Source organism: Pristiophorus japonicus, chromosome 14, assembly GCF_044704955.1.
Source record: "Pristiophorus japonicus isolate sPriJap1 chromosome 14, sPriJap1.hap1, whole genome shotgun sequence".
Lineage (NCBI taxonomy): Eukaryota > Metazoa > Chordata > Chondrichthyes > Pristiophoridae > Pristiophorus > Pristiophorus japonicus.
In genome coordinates, this window is record NC_091990.1 from 117,798,006 (window position 1) to 117,820,308 (window position 22,303).

Below are 22,303 nucleotides of genomic sequence, written 5' to 3' on the forward strand. Positions count from 1 at the left end.
CAAATCATCGTAAGATTTTTCCGTGGGTTTCACTGGAGTGAGCAGATTCTTCATGAGGTCATACGTTGGTGCCCCACAGACGGTGAGGGGGGATCGCCCTTCATTTGGCAGCACTCTCTTCCACATCTAGCTCGTTGGCCACGAAGTATTGGTCGAGTCGCTCCACAAAAGTTTCCCAATCAACTCCTTCCGAAAATTTCTCCAGGATGCCCACTGTTCTCTGCATCTTTGGGTTCGCCATCTGTATCTCGTCGCCAGTTGTTGTGTATGGAGAAAGAGTCAGACTGAACACTGTGAGCTCAAAGTAAAGTGTGACCTTAGTCCTTTATTGCTGGTCTCCAGAGTGCCTCTCCAACCTATGAAGCCTCCTTAAATACCTGTGCTCCCAAAGGATTGTGGGATCCCTTGAGACTCCAAGGGATGAGCCCTCTGGTGGCTGTACAGAGTAAATACAAGTCCACATATATAACACTTGCTTTGAAAGAAAGAAAGATTTAAATTCATATAGTGCCTTTCACGACCTCAGGATGTCCCAAAGCGCTTTACAGTCAATTAAGTAGTTTTGAAGTGCAGTCACTGTGGAAAATGTAGGAAACGTGACAACCAATTTGCGTACAGCAAAATCCCACAAACAGCAATGTGATAATGACCAGATAATGTGCTTTTAGTGGAGTTGGTTGAGGGATGATACATCTTTTATGTTCACCTGAGAGGGCAGACAGTTTAACATCTCATCCGAAAGACGGCACCTCTGACAGTACCGCGCTCCCTCAGTACTACATTTAAGTGATATAATCTTGCAGCACTGGCTTGTCGTGTCTGCTCTGCACTGCTCTCCAAGTAAAGGAAAGATGAACACTGCACATGGGAACCTAAATAAAAGAGCAGAGCGTTGATACATGTCTTTGCTGTTGAAATGTTTAATGTTGGTGAACAGCAGACTACCATGCTGCATTCATAAATTAAAACTATAAAAACAGACCAGGAGAACTAACTAAACTTTATCAAAATAAAAAAGTTTGCTTTGACAATAACGAATGGTCCACAGTTCCACTTTAGCACTGAAAAATCATTTAAAAATATGGCTGCGCATATGTATTTGTGACTAAGTTGATATTCCTTTGTACCCTTCCAGCTTCATTAAAAAGAAATGGAAAAAATTGGGACTATTGCAGATAATATTCATATTACTGTAAATGACAATCTAAACTATCAATGCTCATCTTTAACAATTAATGGATTTTCACTTCAAAAATATACTCAAAAGTTGGTTTGAATTTGTGAATTTAGTTTCCTCATCAGAATAGATGCAGAGAAGATATTTCCCCTCGTGGAGGAATCTAGAACTAGGGGCATAGTTTTAGAATAAGGAGTTGCCCATTTAAGACGGAGATGAGGAGGAATTTCTTCTCTCAGAGGGTCGCGAATCTTTGGAATTCTCTGCCCCACAGAGCTGTGGAGGCTGGGTCATTGAATAGATTTAAGGTGGAGATAGACAGATTTTTGAACGATAAGAGAGACACAGGTTATGGGGAGTGGGCAGGGAAGTGGAGTTGAGACCAAGATTAGATCAGCCATGATCTTATTGAATGGCGGAGCAGGCTCGAAGGGCCAAATGTCCGACTCTTGCTCATATTTCTTATGTTCTTATGTACTCATGATCTCACTTAACCAACCTACTAACCATTTCATGTGATGTAGCTCAGTGTTCCTTGTATTATCTGCTCCGTTTCAGGCATAGCGCAGTGGAACATTTGATGAAAGAGGGAGGCAGTGTAATTCCAGCTATGAAGTTGAAGGTGTAGAATTTCAGGACTTAATAAGGTTTCCAGAGGCTGGCAAAAGCTGAATAGGTGTCTCGTGAGATCTGCAATGTACTTCAAAATCAGTTTCAATTCCAGTTTCTCTGTGATGATAAGCATTCCTGTACTCGGTCATCACTCACGATTTGTTTCAGCAAAGCTGCACTTGATTCTTAAGTCATCATTTTCGTATTTCCACCGAAAGCTGGCACGTCATATTGGCGATGTCTCAGGACCAGTCCATTTGAAGACCCCTTCGCAGGTGGATCTCTATCAGATAACGCTGTTTATGGAGATATTAAGGAACAGGATAATGCAAGTAAGATTGACTTCCATGAGATAAGCTGTGGCTCAGTTGGTAGCACCAATGCTGAGTCAGAAGATTGTGGGTTCAAATCCCACTCCAGGGACTTGAGCACATAAATCTAGGCTGCCACTCCAGTGCAGTGTTGAGGGAGCGCTGCACTGTTGGAGGAACTGCCTTTCAGATGAGACGTTAAACTGAGGCCCTATCTGCTCTCTCGGGTAGATGTAAAAGATCCCATGGCACTATTTCGAAGAAGAGCAGAGGGAATTATCCCTGGTGTCCTGGCAATATTTATCCCTCCACCATCATCACTTAAACTGATTATCTGGTCATTATCACATTGCTGTTTATGGGAGCTTGCCATGTGCAAATTGGCTGCCGCGTTTCCCTACATTACAACAGTGACTACACTTCAAAAGTACTTCATTGGCTGTAAAGCGTTTTGAGACATTGGGTGGTTGTGAAAGGTGCTATATAAATGTAAGACTTTCTCTTTGATTTATTAACTAAGGGGGTCTAAATGGGCAGGAGCATTAGAGAGTAGCATTTCACCTCAGTCAGAGCAAGATTCGAACTCAAGTGCCAGAGGTAAAAGGATAATACTCTATAAACCACCGCAACACCCAGTCCCTCTTGAGTAAAATGTTCTTCATTTCTACACGGTTGTCTTTATGCAAGTATCAAAACAGTGAGCAAATATGGAATTCACAGCTGTAGGTCCTCGTAACTATTTGCTGGATTCAGTAGTGCTCATTAAAGAAAGCACAAAAGAAGTACTTGTGTTTATATAGCGCCTTTCACGATCTCAGGAAGGCCCAAAGCACTTTACCGTCAACAAGGTACTTTCTAAAGTGTCATCGCTGTTGTAATGTAGGAAACGCGGCAGCCAATTTTGCGCACAGCAAGGTCCCATAAGTGACAATAATCACATAACCTGTATTTTTAGTGATGTTGGTTGAGGTTTAAATATTCAGCAGGACTCTCTTGCTTTTCTTCAAAGTAGTACTATGGAATCTTTTACGCCACCTGAGAGAGCAGACAGGGCCTTGGATTAACGTCCCATCCAAAAGATGGCACCGCCGATAAGGCAGCACTCCCTCAGGAATGTCCATCTAGATTTTGTGGTCAAGACTTTGGAGTGGGACATGAACCCACAACATTCTGACTCCGCAGTGAGAGTGCTACTCACTGACCCACAGCTGACACCAGAGAGAAGTAGATCACCTTTTTTATAAATACATTGCAATTTAAATTATTTTATTTTTTAGATATTCAAAAGTTATGTTGTATTGAATTGCTGAGCTGATGGTTCTTTTTGTAGATTGTATCACCATGTATGTGTGTCAGCCGTGGCTCAGTGGCTAGCACTATCGCTGAGTCAGGAGGTTGTGGGTTCAAGCCCCACTCCAGAGACTTGAGCACAAAATTCCAGGATGATGCTCCAGTGCAATGCTGAGGGAGTGCTGCACTGTCGGAGGTGCCGTCTTTCAGATGAGACGTTAAACCGAGGCCCCGTCTGCCCTCTCAGGTGGACGTAAAAGATCCCATGGCATTATTTCAAAGAAGAACAGCGGAGTTATCCTCGGTGTCTTGGCCAATGTTAATCCCTTAATCAACATCACTTGAATAGATTACCTGGTCATTATCTCATTGCTGTTTGTGGGAGCTTCCTGTGCACAAATTGGCTTCTGCGCTTCCTGCATTACAACAGTGACCACATTCCAAAAGTACTTCATTGGCTGTCCAGTGGTCATGAAAGGCGCTATATAAATCCAAGTCTTTTTTGCATGTCAGAGTCATATCCACCATCTATTTTGTTACTTAAATGTGTACGTTTTATAATCAACTTTCTTGTATGGTCTATGAGATTAAATGAAGTAGCTCTGATCAAACCTGTGTTTTCAGAGGACGGTAATAAATGCAAAAGATCTTTTATTTTTTTTAAAACCCAGCAATTTTATTAAAATAATGAAGTAGTGATTTTGTTACCTAATGTGTTTAAAAAAAAAAAATTTAGTGTTTATTGGTCTGGCAATTTTAAGTGCTAGATGGACACATCTTACTAGACTTGACCCGGAGACGAGCTTCCGACTTCTCGGGGTTGTGGGGCTGGAGGAGATTACAGAAAAAGGGAGGGCGAGGCCATAGAGGGTTTTGAAAACAAGGATGAGAATTTTGAAAATAAGCCATTGCTTAATCTCCTCGATAAATAGGGTGGTTTGAACAATAGGGAGGGTAAAGCCTTTGACCTTTGGGTCTATTGTCCGCAGATATTTTCTGTCAATGCTATTTCATCTGTCAAAGAAAGGAACTTGCATTTCTATAGCGCCTTTCACTATCTCCAGATGTCCCAAAGGGCTTTACAGCCGATTAAGCACTTTTGAAGGATAGTGACTGCTGTGATGCAGGAAATGTGACAGCCAATTTGCACACAGCAATACATGACCAGATAATGTGTTTTAGTGGTATAGGTTGAGGATTCAATATTGGCCCAGGATACCGGGGATAACTCCCCTGCTCTCCTTCAAATAGTGCCGCGGGATATTTTACGTCCACTTGAGAGGGCAGCTGAGGCCTCGGTTTAACGTTTTATCCAAAAGACGATATCTCTGACAGTGCAGTAATCCTTCAGTACCACATTGGAGTATTCATCTTCAATTATGTGCTCAAATCGCTAGAGAAGGGCTTGAATCTATGACCTTCTGACTCCCGAGGAGAGAGTGCTACCTGTAATGTATTTGCTTCATGGGTTCTTTGCTTAAGCATTCATAGCAACAAATTTCTATTAAGAACTAGTTGGTTTATTAGCAAAGGTTTAACAATCGCACTACACATTACCAGTTCATCCACCAGGCTCACAACCACCTGCCTCATCGTGGATTCCCTGAACCCAACTGTCTGGGGTTTTAATGAGTCTTGTGAATATTATGTGACTGGCTAAGACACTCCCATCTCAACAGCTTTATGACTATTTTTGGTAGAACGTAAAATAAAATGCCCCCTTTTGGCAAGGGAACTAGAACCCACAAATTAACAATTTAAACTTTAAGGAAAACGTAAATCAAATTAAAATTTGGTTGCCGGGGGTGATGATGCACTCCAGTCCCTCCGGCACCCATCTCTCGTGGAAGGCCGCGAGCGTACCTGTGGACACCACGTGCTCCATCTTCAGGGACGCCCTCGCTCGAACGTAACTGCAGAAGAGAGGCTGGCAGTCGGGCTGAACGACCCCCTTGACCACCCGTTGCCTGGCGGTCGGTTCAACAGCTCTACAAGCCGGTGAGCATACTCACAGGTGTATACATTACACTACCCACCGAGCCATGGCTGATACCTTTGACATTGAGTTCAAGGTTTATTTACTTGTAGCCATTGACAGGTAAAGACTATGGGAGTGTATTTTTGCACTAACCAGGACTCTGAGTTTAATTTGAACAGGGACCAAGGGCAGAAAACGCTAGTGAGAGTTGTGTATAGACCACCAAATAGTAGTAGTGAGGTTGGGGACAGCATCAAACAAGAAATAAGGGATGTGTGCAATAAAGGTACAGCAGTAATCATGGGTGACTTTAATATACATATAGATTGGGCTAACCTAACTGGTAGCGATGCGGTGGAGCAGGATTTCCTGGAGTGTATTAGGGATGGTTTTCTAGACCAATATGTCGAGGAATCAACCAGGGAGCTGGCTATCCTAGACTGGCTTATGTGTAATGAGAAGGGACTAATTAGCAATCTTGTTGTGCGAGGCCCTTTGGGGAAAAGTGACCATAATATGGTAAAATTCCTTATTAAGATGGAGAGTGACAAAGTTAATTCGGAAACTAGGGTCCTGAACTTAAGGAAAGGTAACTTCGACGGTATGAGGCATGAATTGGCTAGAATAGACTGGCAGAGGATACTTAAAGGGTTGACGGTGGATAAGCAATAGCAAACATTTTTAAAGATCACATGGATGAACTTCAGCAATTGTACATCCCTGTCTGGAGTAAAAATAAAACTGGGAAGGTGGCTCAACCATAGCTAACAAGGGAAATTAAGGATAGTGTTAAAACCAAGGAAAAGGCATATAAATTGGCTAGAAAAAGCAACAAACCTGAGGACTGGGAGAAATTTAGAATTCAACAGAGGAGGACGAAGGGTTTAATTAAGAGGGAGAAAATAGAGTACGAGAGGAAGCTTGCAGGGAATATAAAAACTGACTGCAAAAGCTTCTATAAATATGTGAAGAGAAAAAGATTAGTAAAGACAAACGTAGGTCCCTTGCAGTAGGATTCAGGTGAATTTATAATGGGGAACAAAGAAATGGCAGACCAATTGAACCAATACTTCGGTTCTGTCTTCACAAAGAAAGATACAAATAACCTGCCGAATGTACTAGGGGACAGTGGGTCTAGTGAGAATGAGGAACTGAAAGATATCCTTATTAGGCGGGAAATTGTGTTAGGGAAATTGATGGGATTAATAGCCGATAAATCCCCGGGTCCTGATAGTCTGCATCCCAGAGTACTTAAGGAAGTGGCCCTAGAAATAGTGGATGCATTGGTGATCATTTTCCAACAATCTATCGACTCTGGATCAGTTCCTATGGACTGGAGGGTAGCTAATGTAACGCCACTTTTTAAAAAAGGAGGGAGAGAGAAAGTGGGTAATTATAGACCGGTTAGCCTGACATCAGTAGTGGGGAAAATGTTGGAAACAATCATCAAGGATGAACTAGCAGCCCATTTGGAAAGCAATGACAGGATCAGACCAAGTCAGCATGGATTTATGAAAGGGAAATAATGCATTGACGAATCTTCTGGAATTTTTTGAGGATGTAACTAGTAGAGTGGACAAGGGAGAACCAGTAGATGTGGTGTATTTGGACTTTCAAAAGGCTTTTGACAAGGTCCCGCACAAGCGATTGGTGTACAAAATCAAAGCGCATGCTATTGGGGATAATGTACTGACATGGATAGAGAACTGGTTGGCAGACAGGAAGCAGAGAGTCGGAATAAACGGGTCCTTTTCAGAATGGCAGGCAGTTACTAGTGGGGTGCCGCAAGGCTCAGTGCTGGGACCCCAGCTATTTACAATATACATTAACGATTTGGATGAAGGAATAGAGTGTAATATCTCCAAGTTTGCGGATGACACTAAACTGGGTGGCGGTGTGAGCTGTGAGGAGGACGCTAAGAGGCTGCAAGGTGACTTGGACAGATTAGATGAGTGGGCAAATACATGGCAGATGCAGTATAATGCGGATAAATGTGAGGTTATCCATTTTGGGGGCAAAAACACGAAGGCAGAATATCATCTGAATGATGGCAGACTAGAAAAAGGGGAGGTGCAATGAGACCTGGGTGTCATGGTTCATCAGTCACTGAAAGTGGGCACGCAGGTACAGAAGGCAAATGGTATGTTGGCCTTCATAGCTAGCGGATTTGAATATAGGTGCAGGGAGTTCCTACTGCAGTTGTACAGGGCCTTAGTGAGGCCTCACCTGGAATATTGTATTCAGTTTTGGTCTCCTAGGCTGAGGAAGGACGTTCTTGCGATTGAGGGAGTGCAGTGAAGATTCACCAGACTGATTCCAGGGATGGCTGGGCTGTCATATGAGGAGAGACTGGATCAACTAAGCCTTTATTCACTGGAGTTTAGAAGGATGAGAAGGGATCTCGTAGAAACATATAAGATTCTGAAGGGACTGGAGAGGTTAGATGCGGAAAGAATATTCTCGATGTTGGGGAAGTCCAGAATCAGGGGACATAGTCTTAGGATAAGGGGTTAGGATTTAGGACTGAGATGAGGAGAAACTTCTTCACTCAGCGAGTTGTTAACCTGTGGAATTCCCTGCCGCAGAGAGTTGTTGATGCCAGTTCATTGGCTATATTCAAGAGGGAGTTAGATATGGCTCTTACGGTTAAGGGGATCAAGGGGTATGGAGAGAAAGCAGGAAAGGGGCACTGAAGGAATGATCAGCCATGATCATATTGAATGGCGGTGCAGGCTCGAAGGGCCGAATGGCCTACTCCTGCACCTATTTTCTATGTTTCTATGTTTCTAAGATGTGAAACAATACATAGTTATAAGTGAGACACAGAGCTGTTATACAATCCAGGGCCTCAGATGATATCAGAAGTGACTGTAGTTAAGAATGTTTTTCATAGCTTCAAACAAATCCACAAATTTATAAAACTACCACCAGCTTCCTCATTGTCACTGGTCATTTGCTGCAAGCCTGGAGTGTCAGCTTGTGGCTCAGTGGGTAGCACTCTTGCCTCTGAGTCAGAAGGTGGGTTTAAGTCCCACTTCAGAAACTTGAGAGCATAAAATCTAGGCTGACATTCCAGTGAAGTTCTGCACTGTCTGAGGTGCCGTCTTTTGGATGAGATGTTAAATCGAGGTCCCGTCTTTTCTCTCAAGTGGACGTAAAAGATCCCAAGGCACTATTTCAAAGAAAAGCAGGGAAGTTATCCCCGATGTCCTGGCCAATATTTATTACTAAAACAGATTATTTGGTCATTATATCACATCGTTGTTTGTGGGAGCTTGCTGTGCGCAAGTTGGCTGCCATGTTTTCCTACATTATAACAGAGACTACATCCAAAAGTACTTCATTGGCTGTAAAGCGCTTAGCGATGTCGTGAAAGATGCTATATAAATGCAAGTCTTTAATACATTAAACAATGCTTTGCCTGAATTTTTTTAAATGTTGGCTCTATTGACCAAGGTGCTCTCATGCCATCTAGCTTTCAGTTTGGCATCAATGATTGAAATCTATCAGTAAGATGAATCGATCCTAGTCTGCTACTTACGATACTTAAGATGTAACTAAGACCAGAGATTTGTGCACAAAAATCTCAGCTGACACTCCAGTGCAGTACTGAGGAGGTGCTGCACTATTAGAGGTGTTTTGGAAGAGATGTTACACTAAGGCCCTGTCTGCCCTCTTCCTCATTGTCACTGGTCATTTGTTGCACTCCTGGAGTGTCGGCTGTGGCTCAGTGGGTAGCACTCTTGCCTCTGGGTCAGAAGGTTGAGGGTTCAAGTCCCACTCCAGGTACTTGAGCATAAAATCAAGGCTGACATTCCAGTGTGGTTCTGAGGGAGTTCTTCACTGCCAGAGGTGTGATCTTTCAGATGAGATGTTAAATCAAGGTCCTGTCTGCTCTCTCAAATGGATGTAAAAGATCCCAAGGCACTATTGCAAAGAAAAGTAGGGGTGTTATCCCTAGTGTCCTGGCCAATATTTATCACTGAAAGAGGTTATCTGGTTGTTATACCACATTGCTGTTTGTGGGATCTTGCTGTGCATAAATGACCATAATCATCTGATTTTTAGGCATAGCTTATGGGATAAATATTTCCCAGGACACTGGGGATAGCTTCTTCTTCGAATAGCGTCATGGGACCTTTTACGTCCACCTGAGAGGACAGATGGGGCCTTGGTTTATTGTCTCATCTGAAAGACGGCACCTCTGACAGCGCAGCACTTCCTTGGTACTGCACTGGAGTGTCAGCCGAGATTCTATGCTCAAGTCCTTGGAGTGCAATTTGAACCCATGACCTTCTGACTTTGCCCACATTACAACAGTGACTACACTCCAAAAGTATTTCATCGACTGTAAAGCACTTTGAGACGTCCATTGGTCGTGAAAGGCACTATATAAATGTAAGTCTTTCTTTCTTTTTCTTTCAGAGGCAAAATGCTACCCACTGAGCCGACGTTGACACCGGCTGTTGATATATTTTTAACTGTAAACTGTTCCCCTACATATTTTATCATTGAGAATTTGTCAAATCCTGTAGTGTTGGACACCACCAAGAATATTGCAAAAGCAGTGAGTAGATGAATCAAGGCTTGGCGTTTAAAGGCCTCCAGAGTCAAGAGAAAGTGAAGACTGAGGAACCAAGGAAGATTCCAGGAGAGAACAAGTTAGAATGGGAGAAAGTATGATGAGTCCTGATGTTATAGTAGTGAAATCGTACTTAAACAAAATTATATAGGAACGAATTGCACTGGGTATTACTTTCATGTTTACTATTCATAAATAAACACCTCAATGGTTCAGCTAATATTCAGTCACAGTTTGGCTGTGTTTCTCTTTAAAGCCATAATACAATGAGGAATTAACTGTACTTAGGGCTGGATTGTCCGATCCATTGTGTTCCGGGTTTCGCCGCAGAGTAATGTGAAAGGCGGCGGTGAGGTCTCGAGCAGCCCGCCATGATCCTCCGGTCGGGTTTTGCGGCGACGCTGAGCAGGAGCCCCGGGAAGAGCTGCGTCAGGTTTGCAATGCCTCTGGTTGCCACACGGGTGCAAGTTTCAGCTCCTGCCCGATCCATCCACCCGAAGTGCAGCCCGCAGTGACCGCCTGGGAAATCAGAGTGGTCCGGCCATGCCGGCGGTGGTGATGAAGGTAAAGTACTCCAAAGGTAAGTGTCAGTGTTTGTTCTTTTAATTTTTTTCGCGATTTGTGTTGTGGTGGCGTGGGCAAAGTTTTGGGAATGTTTTTGTGTTTTTTTAAGGTCCCCCCCCACCCTCCCTGGGCCTCTCTTGGCCCAGCACTTCAGCTCGGGAGTTTCCCATCCTTGCGCTACAACGCCTCCCTTCCCGCTGCGCCCCCTGACGCAGGGCTCAGATGCCGAAACTTCATTACCAAAGCGCAAACTATTCCCGGCCAGTAACTTTCCCGCCCAGCCTCTGTTTTTGCCCCAAAAACCAAAAAGCTTAAAAGTCAGCCCTTACTGCTGGATTAAATTTAAAACCCTTGCTTCACATTAATATTAACAAGACAATTTACCTTTATTTTAAAAATTGCATGTGGGCCAAAAAATGTGCATCTCTCCACTTCAGAGGAATCTACTAATGGCAGATATGTGATATTTTAACAAGACAATAAATCTGTAGACTACAATAAAACAGTTTGGTTCTATTGGCCATTTGAACTGTGCAACGCTCTGCGTTAGTTAGATCAGAAGCAGCTGCTGTACCTTATCCCAGATATCATTGTGCCACTTTCTGTACAGCACTCATTACCTGAGTTTCATGTTCAGAGTTTCATGTTCAGAGTTGGCTTCTCATATAAAACGTGGAGCTTGGTAAAGCAAATGCCGAACCCCGGCAGTAAAGTCTTTCTCCACAGTTAATTAACGTCAAGCTTTTCAAACTGTTTTTTCAACCTGTAGTTGGGAGTGCTGTGCTCGCAGAGTTTCACTCTGGTTCAGTTGGCAGCACTCTCGGATCTGAGTCATGAAAACTGTGGGTTCGAGCCCCACTCCAGAACTGAAGCCCATAATCTAAGCTGACACTTCAGTGCAGCTCTGAGGAAATGATGCACTGAGGTGCTGTCTTTCAAATGAGATGTTAAGCAGACACCCCATCTGCTGGTGTAGGTGGATACGAAAGATCTCGTGGCACTATTTGAAGAGCAAGTATCCTGGCCTATATTTGCCCCTCGAGCTAAAAAGATGAGCTGGTTGTTAATCTCTTTTCCAGCTTGTGTGGAAGCTAACTGTGCACAAACTGGCTGCAGCGTTTTCCTACGTTACCACAGTGGCTACACTTCAAAAAGCACTTTGGAACATCAGGATGATGTCAAAGGCGCTATATAACTATAGACGCTAAAAGAACCAGAGGCGACGTGAGGGGAAACCTTTTTTATGCAACGTGCGGTTCGGGTTTGGAGTGGGCCTGATAGGGTGGTGGATACAGATTCAATAGTAGTCTTCAAAGGAGTAATGGATAAATATTTCAAGGAGAAAAAATTGCAGGAATACGGGGAAAGAGAGGGGGGAGTGGGACAGACTGGATTGCTCTTCGAAAGAGCAGGCGCAGACTCAATGGGCCAAATGGCCTCGTTCTGCACTGTAATATTCTATGGTTCTATGATTCTATATATAAATACATTCAAGACGGAGATGAGGAGGAATTACTTCTCTCAGAGGGTCATGAATCTTTGGAATTCTCTACCCCAGAGAGCTGTTGAGGCTGGGTCATTAAATATATTTAAGGTAGAGATAGACAGATTTTTGAACGATAAGGGTTATGGGGAGCGGGCAGGAAAGTGGAGTTGAGGCCAAGGTCAGATCAACCATGATCTTACTGAATGGCTTGAGGGGCCAAATGGCCTACTCCTGCTCCTATTTCTTATGTTCTTATAAAGCAATTTACTTCCTTCATTTATTAAGAATAGTGAGCGCTTGAGCACACTCCAGATTGCAGCTCCTGTTTATAGCCTACTTGCAAGTGAATATTACTCCCGCCCCCACACACTCCTTTCACATTGAAAATACCAGTTTGAGGCTACCCGATTTCCACATAATTCACAGCAAGTAAACTAGGCAGTTGTATACCACATGATGTAACAAAGCTAGTGTTGTATAAACTAATAACAGAGCAAGCTGCTCCAAGATCCGTGCGCTCACCTACACTGCGATCTCTGAAAACCAGGGAGAGAGGACCTGAGGGAGGGAGGGAGGGGGTCAGTAGGAACATGCGTGTGTGTGTGTGTGTGTGTGTGTGTGTGTACTAGGCCCATGCGGTGGAGCCTGGTCTCCCAGCGTTTTGGATAACCCTTGCCACTGGCCCAAGACCTTACTCTGTCAAGTCCATGTGGTGGGTGGTGTGCAACGGCCACCTCACGTTAAAAGATTTCACGCACAGGCATCTTCCACCCTTTAAAATGAAGTTTGGGACCTGGAACGTCAGGACCCTCATGGCACCTTAGAACTCATTTTAGTGTGGAAGCATGTCATCCTCGACTCTGGGGGACTGGCTAAGAAGAGGAATATCACAGGAGTCTATATAGGTGAGCACAGAGCACGTGGCCAAGATTACGAAGAAACAGCTGAAACACATTTCACAGTGAGTAAATAGACAGGAGTGAGTAATGAAATGAATGACCTACCAATTGTATTTAGTTCCACTTTGAGGTTATAATTCAATCAAAAGGCTCCACTGGCATTCATGAACCACTTGAATGATGCACTCACAGTTTATGATATCATCAGGATCTCAAATGAATTACAGCCTTGTAACTTACTCCTGGTGTCCATTATTCTGCATCGATGCTATTTTCGTTATAAAAAAAACCCTTTAAGTCTCTGCACCTGCTTGAGCTGGACATCTCAAACCAATTTGCTAAATTCTCCCCAGGTGGAGCAGGAGTTTGATGGGCCTGGGGGTTGCGATGATTGATGTCGGCTTGTCTGGCAGCAGGAGTGAGTTTCGTCCCCCTCCTCGAATCGAGGCAGGGATTTCGCAAACAGATAGCGATAGAATTTAAATGCAATCCTGCCGATCTGGCGGCTTCTTCAGCAGATGCTAACAATCCATTTAATTTGTAAAGCAAAGCGCACAGCTTAATACTTTGCTGCCGTTCTGGTGTGAAGTAGCGTAAGTTGTGGCAAGACAGTCTGCAAGAAAGACAAGTATCCAAAGGTGTCATCGGGCCTAATACTTAAACAAGTCATACAAGATAGACCTTCCCCTTAACCCCCCCCCCCCAAACACCTCCCCCTCCAAACTCTCAACCCTCCCACCAACCCCCCATCTCCCCCAACCCCCCTTCCAACCCCTGCCCCCAACCCCCCTCCAACCACCCAACTCCCCCAATCCCCAACCCCCCTCAAACCCCCCCCTTCAAACCCCCAACCCCCAAACCTCCAACCCCCCCTTCTAACCCCTCCCCCCCACACTCCAGCCCAATAAATAACACTGTATTAACCTGCAGGCATATCCAGCCCAGTTGCTCCAGCTCACAATGAGATTTTATTAGTTGAGCGCTTGACCCTGCTCTACCCCTAGTCCATGACTCCATGCCCCAGAATGAATTAGCCAGTCTTTCTCTTCACCCCCCCCCCCCACACCCCCAGTGAGAAAATATACAGCTGTTCCCTGTAACTCAGCACCTTTTAGAGAGATTGCAATTATTCAGCAGTAAAGCCGAAAGCAGGAAGATGAACACAACTTACAGACCGCTCTGACAGTCAGTCAAGTATGTGGAAAGCCCAGGCGTCATTCTGAGCCCAGAAGAGGGTTTAGCTATCGCCCCCTGTGTGCCCCAGCTGCGATCGTGAAGTAAATGTCACGTGTAAAATTAAGAACATTCTTGGGTACATCGGAAGTGAGACTTCTAACAGGTCACAGTCTGAACTAAAGGCTTTATGAATTGCCGAAGAATTTATATCTCTTTTTGAACCAGGAAGCTAGTGACAGTTTGATTGTGCATTATCCTGTGGACGTCATGTCATCATCACCAGACAATGTTTACATAAAATAGTTTTTTTTTCAAGGAGCCTTTGTTGGAATTTTTTTTTAAAGTCAGATGACAAGATTCAATTTTTTCCACATAATATATTTTAACCTTGTAACTCCTTGGTGGTTTGAAGACAGAGCCTTTAAGCTTCGCTTCTTGAGGTAGTGTCAGCTGCGGCTTAGTGGGTAGCGCTTTTGCCTCTGAGTCAGAAGGTTGTGGGTTCAAGTCCCACTCCAGAGACTTAAGCACAAAAATCAAGGCTGACACTCCCTGTACAGTGTTGAGGATGTGTTGTGCTGTTAGAGGTGCCATTGTTCGGATGAGATGTTAAACCGAGGCCCCATCTGCTCTTTCAGGTGGATGTAAAAGATCCCGTGGCACTATTTCAAAGAAGAGCAGAGGAGTCATCCCTGGGTGTCCTGGGCCAATATTTATCCCTTAATCAACATCACTAAAACAGATGATCTGGTCATTATCACATTGTTGTTTGTGGGATCTCGCTCTGTGCAAATTGGCTGCCGCATTTCCCACATTACAACAGTGACTATACTCCAAAAGTACTTCATTGGCTGTGAAGCACTTTGGGATATCCTGACGGTGCTATATAAATGCAAGTTTTAATTTATCACTGGAATGAGGATTACTAGGATTTATGTTTTTAATGCTTTTAAAAAGTAATTGTTCTGTTCAAGCTTATTAAACAATTTATAACCAAAAAATTTTTATCAATATAAAAAAGGATTTAAATGGAAGAAGTTTCTTTTTCAGTACTGTATGTTGATTTACGTTAGGAACATCAGAGCAGGAGGAGGCCATTCAGCCCCTCGAGCATGTTCCACCATTCAATGAGATCATGGCTGAACTGTATCTTAACTCCATCTACCAGCCTTGGTTCCATAACCCATAATACCCTTGCCTAACAAAAATCCATCAATCCCAGTTTTTAGAATTTCAACTGATCCACAACCTCAACAGATTTTTGAGGGAGAGAGTTCCAGATTTCCAATAGCCTTTTGTGTGAAGAAGTGCTTCCTGACATCATCCCTGAACGGCTTGGCTCTAATTTTAAGGTTCTGCCCCCTTGTTCTGGGCTACCCTGACCAGAGGAAATAGTTTCTCTCGATCTACCCCATCAACTCGTTTAATCATCTTAAACACTTTGCTTTCTATTTAAAAGTCCACCGTTCCCAGTACACCTAGGACAAGTAATGCTAAGGCCTATTAGAGTTTACTATCCTCAACAATGTTTGCTATCCCAGTGGTTTGAAGGCAGGAATCCTATAAAATAAAATAAATTCTTCTAAATTATATGAAGGTCTAAATCTAACATTAATTATACGGTACAAAAGCAAAATACTGCAGATACTGGAAATCTGAAATAAAAATGGAACATTCTGGGAAAACTCAGCAGGTCTAGCAGCATCTGTGGAAAGAGAAACAGAGTTAACGTTTCAGGTCGATGACCCTTCGTCAGAACTGAAAAAAGTTAGAGATGTAACAGATTTTAGGCAAGTGCAGAGGCAGGGAAAGTGGGGTTGGGAGGGAAGAACAAATGGGAAGGTCTGTGATAGGGTGGAAGGCAGGAGTGGTTAAATGACAAAAGGGATGATTGTACAAAGAAAGATTTACATTTTTGTAGCACCTTTCACGACCAACGGACGTTTCAAAGCGCTCCACAGCCAATGAAGTACTTTTTGGAGTGTCGTCACTGTTGTAATGTGGGAAACGCCGCAGCCAATTTGTGCACAGCAAGCTCCCACAAACAGCAATGTGTTAATGACCAGATCTGTTTTTATTACGTTGATTGCGGGATAAATATTGGCCAGGACACCGGGGATAACTCCTCTGCTCTTCTTTGAAACAGTGCCATGGGATCTTTACACCTACCAAAGAGAGCAGACGGGGTCTTCGGATAAACACCTCATCCGAAAGACGGCACCTCTGACAGTGCAGCGCTCCCTCAGCACTGCACTGGAGTGTCAGCCTAGATTTACGTGCTCACGTCCCTGGAGTGGGACTTGAACCCACAACCTTTTGACTCGAAAAGGTGATGGTAATGGGTAATTATACATATCGATTTTTCAGCATTTAAGTTCAATAAAACGCAGTAAGTTTTAAATAAAACGCAGTCATTAACTAAGATAGAACTGATGCCGCTTATCATCGCCTTTGGGTAAAGACTGTTGTGTGATAGCAGTTCTGGCATTGCTGAGCAATCTCAGATAAAACATAATGCTGTAAACACATTCATATGTCAGGGCTACTAAACTCAGACACAGGGCTATGTGTCAGTTCAGCTCATTGTACCATTTTGAACTGAAAGGTTATGGGTTGAAGATCCACTACAGGATTTGAGAACATCACCCATCTGCCTGTACAGTGGATGTTTGAGACCCCCATGGCTACTAAAACTCCAGAGACTTGAGCAACAAAAATTCTAGGCAGTCACTTCAGTGCAGTACTGAGGGAGTGCTGCACTGTCGAACGAGACATTAAACCAAGGCCCGGTCTTCCCTCCGAGGTGGTTGTAAAAGATCCTATGTCACTATTCTATGAAAAGCAGGTGTATTGGCCAATATTTGGCCCTCAATCATCACCGCTAAAAACAGGGTATCTGGCCATTTTTGTGGGAGCTTGCTGTGCGCAGATTGGCTGCCATGTTTCCTACATTACAATGGTGACTACACTTCAAAAGTACTTCATTGGCTGTGATGTGCTTTCGGACATCCTGAGATCATGATAGGCGCTATAGCAATGCAAGTCTTTGTAATATCTGTAAGCTTGTAATGTTTGTAGCTCCACACTGTGGATGTGGACGTATTGTGTATTGAAAGTGCAGGATTAATAATAAACAGAACCGGCAGCTTTCCGGAAGGAAGCTGTGTATGCTGTGCTCTGTGAATATATCACATTTGGCGACGGAAGATGGGATTTTTTGGATGATTTAAAGCTTAATTTTTGTTGGTGAAGGATTCAGCCAGCCGACAGAGAGACTTTGGAAGTTTCTGTCTTTGAAAAAAGCTACAAAAATCCGAGGTAAAATACAGCACATGGTGTGAATAGCTAGAGATTAAAATGGCAGGTGTATTGGGATATTTGGCTGAATATAGACACGATCGGGAACGTTTTAAAGCATATGTGGATCGGCTAAAAATGTATTTCACTGCAAATAACATAATCGAAGTTCCAGACAATGCAGTCCAGAACCGGGCTGTGTTGGAACATAAGATACGATCTTCTTATCGGAGGCAGGTCCGGCATTATATGACACTCTTGTAAATCTGTTTGTGCCTGACGAGCCAAAGGACACAACACTTGAAGAGATTTTAACAAAGCTGGAGCAGCAGTATAACCCCAAACCGTTAGAAATTGTTGAAAGCTATCATTTCGGGATTCAGAATCAAAAGGCTGATTAAAGTATCAGTGATTACATAGTAGTATTAAAAAAGCTATCGATGCATTGTAATTTTGGAAACTTTCAAAACCGAGCATTACGGGACCGTTTTGTTTGTGGGGTGAAAAATGATGCAATCAGAAGGAAGTTATTGACGACGGATGACTTGATTTTTGAGATTGCTTGTCAGACAGCGAGGTCGAAGGGCATGGCCGAACAATATTCCTGAGAATTAAATAATAATTACGGTCGTCAGTCAACCCAGGTAAATCACCTGCAGCTTCAAGGTAAAAGACGGGCATGGCCGAAAGTCTCAGAAACTGGAAATTCTACCAGAGCGTCGAAGTCATGCTATAGGTGCCTGGGACAACACATTGCTCAAAGTTGTCCATACGTGAAGGCAGAGTATTTCTTCTGCAGAAAGACTGGGCATCGTGCGAAGGCATGCCGACTGAAAGGTAAACCAGCTTTTAAAGCTATGAGTCCAAAGCTATAAGTAGAAATCCCAAGAGAGTACATAGCATGGAAGAACAACAACAGGACGAGGAGATGCTAGAGTTACACGTCATCACATAGATGTTGTGGGATTCAAGATACCAATGGAAATTGACACGGGTGCCTCCGTGAGTGTAGTACCAGAGTCACTATACCGTGACAAATTGCGTGATTTCCACTAGAGAAATCCAAGATAGAGCTGCGGGGCTACTCGGGAGAGAAAATTCCTGTGGTAGGTCATATCACTGTACCGGTGAAATGTAAAGATCAATTTCAGAACTTGCCTCTAATAGTAGTGAAAGGAGACAAGCTGACCTTACTAGGAAGAAATTGGTTGAGCTCACTGAAGCTGAATTGGAGTAAGATTTTCTGTGTGGAAGCGAGATTTTCATCAACGGATGAGGTTATCAAGCAGTATCCGAAGGTGTTCTGTGAATCGGGCAGTCCGATCCAAGGCTTCAAGGCGAGTGTCAGGGTACAGAAGTATGCTAGATCGGTTTACTACAAGCCACATTCTATACCATATGCACTCAAGGAGAAAGTTGAGCAAGAACTCAAAAGACTAGAGACTGAGAATATTATTTGTAAGATAGATTGATGTAATGGGGCTACACCCATTGTTGTTGTACCTAAGTCCGATGGTAAGGTAAGATTGTGTGGTGATTATAAAGTAACCGTAAACCAGGTTCTAGAGGGTAATGTCCCCAATACATTGCCGAATATAGAAGATTTGTTCACAACACTGACAAGTGGTCAGATCTTCTCAAAACTGGATCTTACGAATGCCTACTAACAGCTTGAACTAGATGAGGAGTCCAAGTCATGTTTGACTATAACTACTCATCCAAGCCTATATCAATTTAATAGGCTACCATTTGGAGTGTCTTCCACCCCTGCCATATTCCAAGGGGTGATGAACCAGATTTTGCAAGGTATTGAAGGGGTAGTATATTATTTGGATGACATACTAATTTCAACACCAAATAGGCAAATTCATAATAACATATTGAATGAAGTCCTCAAACAGCTAGAGAAGCACAGAGTACGAGTGTCTGCTCGTAAGTGTGAGTTATTTAAAAACTCAGTGGAGTACTTAGGGTACAGAGTAGACAAAGATGGTTTACATCCAACCATGGAAAAATTGGATGCAATTAGAAATGCACCCACTCCCACGAATGTCACTGAACTTCATTCATTCTTGGGTCTTTTGAACTATTATGGGAAGTTCCTACCATATTTGGCTACAGTATTAGATCCACTGAATGAACTTTTGAAAAAACAGGAATGAGATACAGCATTCAAGGAGTGTAAAAGCAAATTGGTGGAGAGCACCATGTTAGATCACTATGACATATCTAAGGAGATTAAGCTAACATATGATGCCTCTCCGTATGGAGTTGGGGCAGTGATCTCTCATGTATTACGTAGTAGGGAGGAGAGACCAATTGCTTTTGCTTCACGCACTCTCAGTGCCAGTTAGAGTAATTATGCGCAAATTGAAAGGGAAGCTTTGGCATTAATTTTTGGGGTCAAGAAGTTTCACAAATACTTGTATGGTCGTAAGTTTACCATCGTTACGGATCATAAGCCCCTAACAGCAATCCTCCATCCAAAGTCCCCAGTTCCAACATTAGCTGCAGCTGGAATGCAGAGATGGGCTTTGATTTTGTCAGCATATACATATGATATTGAATACAGACGATCAGCTGATCACAGTAATGCGAATACAATGTCGAGATTGCCTTCCCTATCATAAGTTACACCTGATAGGGAAGAAGTGTTTTATTTTTCATACATTGATGAACTGCCAGTCACAGCTGAAGAGATTGGTAGAGTAACCAAACGTGACCCAGTGATGTCAAAGGTGTATGAGTATATTGCAAATGGATGGCCAAACCAGGTAACAGACAAAGATACACATCCATTCTTCATTCATAGGAATGAATTATCAGTCGATAAAGATTGTATCATGTGGGGTGCAAGAGTGGTTATACCAAATAAATTCAGGTCCAAATTATTAGGAGACTTCCATGACCAGCACCTGGGAACGTGCTTGACCAAGAGTTTTGCATGCAGTTATTTATGGTGGCCAGGTCTTGATAAAGATATAGAGTACATCGTGAGTCAGTGTACGACATGTTAATCGGTAAGCAAGCAACCACCACCAGTACCATTACAGCCATGGAAATGGCCTCCCAGGGTGTGGCAAAGGCTACATATTGATTTTGCTGAGTTAGAAGGATAACAATTGTTCATTGTGATTGATAGCCATTTGAAGTGGGTTGAGGTGTTTCCAATGTGGAAAATAACAACAAGTAAAACATTGGACATTTTACGAAAATTATTTTCTGCATTTGGCCTCCCTGAAGAAATTGTTTCGGATAATGGACCACAATTTCATTCAGAAGAATTTGCACAATTCACGAGCAAAAATGGTGTGAAACATACCAAGGTTCCACCATACCATCCTGCTTCGAATGGTGCAGCAGAGTGCACTGTACAAATTGTAAAACGTGCCCTCATAAAACAAATGTTAGATCCAAATCCAAGGAAACGACAGTTGTCATTGGATCACAGATTGGCTAATTTTTTGATTACATATCGAAATACTCCTTATACAACTACTGGTAGAACACCAGCAGAGTTGTTTCTCAAACGACAGCCATGAACCAGATTCTCGTTGTTAAAGCCAAATTTGGCACAGTCCGTAGAAGAGACACAATTAAGACAGAAAGAGAATCATGATAAAGATAGAGTAAAAGAGAGAAGTGTGAAATTAAACCAGAAGGTGAGAGTGAAGAACCATCACCATAAATAGTTAAAGTGGTTACCAGGAAGAGTGATGAAGATATGTGGTCCTCGCACATATTTGGTAAAGATGTTTGATAACGGACAGGTTAGGTTTGTTCATATTGATCATATTTTACCTACAGACATGGAAGGAGTTGAAGGTGGGAATGATTCAATTATTTCTGACTCATCAGATAGTTTTGATATACCACTAGCAAATCCTAAATCCAACGTACTGGAAACAAATCCAGGAGAGAATCAGAATGAAAGTCTGAGTCTGAGTCATGAAAACAAAGAGCCAGAAGTTAGAGTGAGTTCAAATGAAAATCAAGGAAATTCCGTGAGGAAAACGTTCCTCAGGACGAGCCTCGAATGAGTGTGAAATCGACACCATGTTTGGAAGGTTCTGTTCGAGAGTGAAGGTATCCTCTTTGAAACAGAAAACAAGGGGTAAAGTTAAATTTGTAAATATGGAAAAAAATAAGTTTATATCCTGTGTTATGTATGTATAAATATGAAAGTTATATATGATGTTTGTTATAATAACTTCTTCATTAAGGAGGGAGAAGTGTAATGTCTGTAAGCTTGTAATGTTTGTAGCTCTACACTGTGGATGTGGACGTATTGTGTACTGCAAGTGCAGGGTTAATAATAAACAGAACCGGCAGATTTCCGGAGACTTCCGAGAGAGCTGCCTGACATGTTAGGAAGCTGTGTGTGCTGTGTTCTGTGAATATATCACAGTCTTCTTTCTTCCTAATAAGGACCAAGTATGGAATTTGTTGAATTCAGTCACCTGAGGAACTTGCTTCTTTATTAATAACAATCTGAAATATGATACGGCTGTTCGTAAAGGCAGTTAATTGAAAACAAACAGCAGTTATTGGGAATAGCTCTGTGCAGTTGCTTAATTGTAACTTTAGGTAAGTAAACATCTGTCCATACTTGCACAATAAGGAAGCCCAGGGTCTGTTCATAATTCGATGACTCTGTAATCTGCAGCAAGGATGATTGAAAGCGGCTTTTGTTGTTTTTGATAAAAAAAGACTGAATTCAGCAAACATTTATTGTCAGTAAGACTGAGAAACAGCTCAAAATAAAACCTCGCAGCAAAGTTAATTTTTTTAAATATTCATTCGTGGGATGTGGGCATCACTGGCAAAGCCAGCATTTATTGCCCATCCCTAATTACCCTTGAGAACATGGTGGTGATCCAACTTCTTGAATCAATGCAGTCCGTGTGGTGAAGCTGCTCCCACAGAGCTGTTCG

At 42.8% G+C, this 22,303-nt stretch overlaps 2 long non-coding RNA genes across 3 annotated transcripts in view; both read left to right on the plus strand.

The window, feature by feature from the left end:
* The window catches only part of LOC139280059 (uncharacterized), a 31,152-nt gene extending 20,982 nt beyond the window's left edge, over nt 1-10,170 (plus strand). The window contains exon 2 of the long non-coding RNA XR_011596606.1: nt 9,794-10,170. This is a non-coding gene — a long non-coding RNA (uncharacterized lncRNA). The remainder of the gene's footprint in view (nt 1-9,793) is intronic.
* A 282-nt stretch (nt 10,171-10,452) lies between these two features.
* LOC139280060 (uncharacterized) overlaps nt 10,453-22,303 on the plus strand; it is a 249,932-nt gene continuing 238,081 nt past the window's right edge. For both annotated transcript variants that reach the window (XR_011596608.1, XR_011596607.1), the window contains exon 1: nt 10,453-10,530. This is a non-coding gene — a long non-coding RNA (uncharacterized lncRNA). The remainder of the gene's footprint in view (nt 10,531-22,303) is intronic.